We start from the raw sequence: 1,310 nt of genomic DNA, 5'->3' as shown, positions 1-1,310 counted from the left end.
CCAACACCTGCGTTTAGCCCCTACGCTTACCCCCCCTTCTCCCCCAGCAAGTGCAGTGTCAGTAGGTCACTGTCACTTGATACATTGCACACAAAACCGCAGTGTTCGCAGAATAAGGCCTGATCTCTGTTAGCACTTGCCGGTAAATTTTGATGACTCTCATATGAAGCAGAGTGCCGCTCTACCTTTTGGTGAACTGGTGAGTACCAGCGGTCTAGTAAATCTTGGTCTTTCACATACCTCCTTGATTTTTGGAGCTGTTTTTCACGGAATATCTATATGCGTTGATTGTGGATCAAAGCAGTTTATATGCACAACAATTAATCGCCGCCAACCCAAATTCAAACTTTGCCAGACCATTTGCATGGAAACTCATTACGGTTTTCAAATTTACATTTTTTTTGGGCCTAACCCTCAACATGGGCATTACTAAAAGAAATGAATTGCGGTTGTATTGGTCCGCAGACCCGATTCATCATATGCCCGTGTTCTCTGCTGCCATGGCCAGGCATAGATATGAGAGTATATTGTGTTTTATGCATTTCAGCGACAATACACTCTGTCATCCTTGGGGTAACCCTAAATTTGACCGGCTCCACAAAATTCAGCCCCTTGTAAATCACCTTAACCAAAAATTTGCAGATGTCTATACTATCCAGCAAAACATCTGCGTTGATGAGTTCCTGATTAATTTTTCTGGCCGCCTTGCATTCAAACAATTTCTCCCCAGCAAGCGTGCCATATATGGGGTCAAGATGTAGAAGACCTGTGAGAGGGCAACAGGCTATACTTATAAGTTTCGGATTTACGAGGGAAAAGATGGACGTGGAGCCCGCCCGGATGCCCAGACTACATGGGGAGCAGTGGCAAGATAGTTTGGGACTTGGTGTCATCCTTCTCCATATGGGGTACCACTTATACGTGGACAATTTTTATTCAAGCGTGCCACTATTTAGACATTTATTCAATCTTGGAACTGGCACTTGTGGCAAAGTGTGACCTAATGTGTGTCCACCATTAGAAGTGGGTGGATGCAGGGTGGTATATTCTAATGGTGGGCATACCACACACTTTTCTGACAGAGATTTCTTCTCATTTTTTCATTCAGTCCACTGGCTGGATACAAAAAAAAAAAAGAACATAGCATATATAACCAACAAGGACCAGCGATGAACTGGTACATCACTGGATTTGAATGGTTATACCAGGATGATGCCTACAGCTGCAGGCATCATCCTGGTGTCGTTTTTTTCAGCCGGTGATCGGCTTTCATGTAAAAGCAATCCTAGTGGCTAATTAGCTGCAAGATT

This window comes from Staurois parvus, unplaced genomic scaffold, assembly GCF_062004578.1.
Source record: "Staurois parvus isolate SC_StPar_1 unplaced genomic scaffold, SC_StPar_1.0 ptg002266l, whole genome shotgun sequence".
Classification (NCBI taxonomy): Eukaryota; Metazoa; Chordata; class Amphibia; order Anura; family Ranidae; genus Staurois; species Staurois parvus.
Note: the sequence above shows the minus strand (reverse complement) of the source record.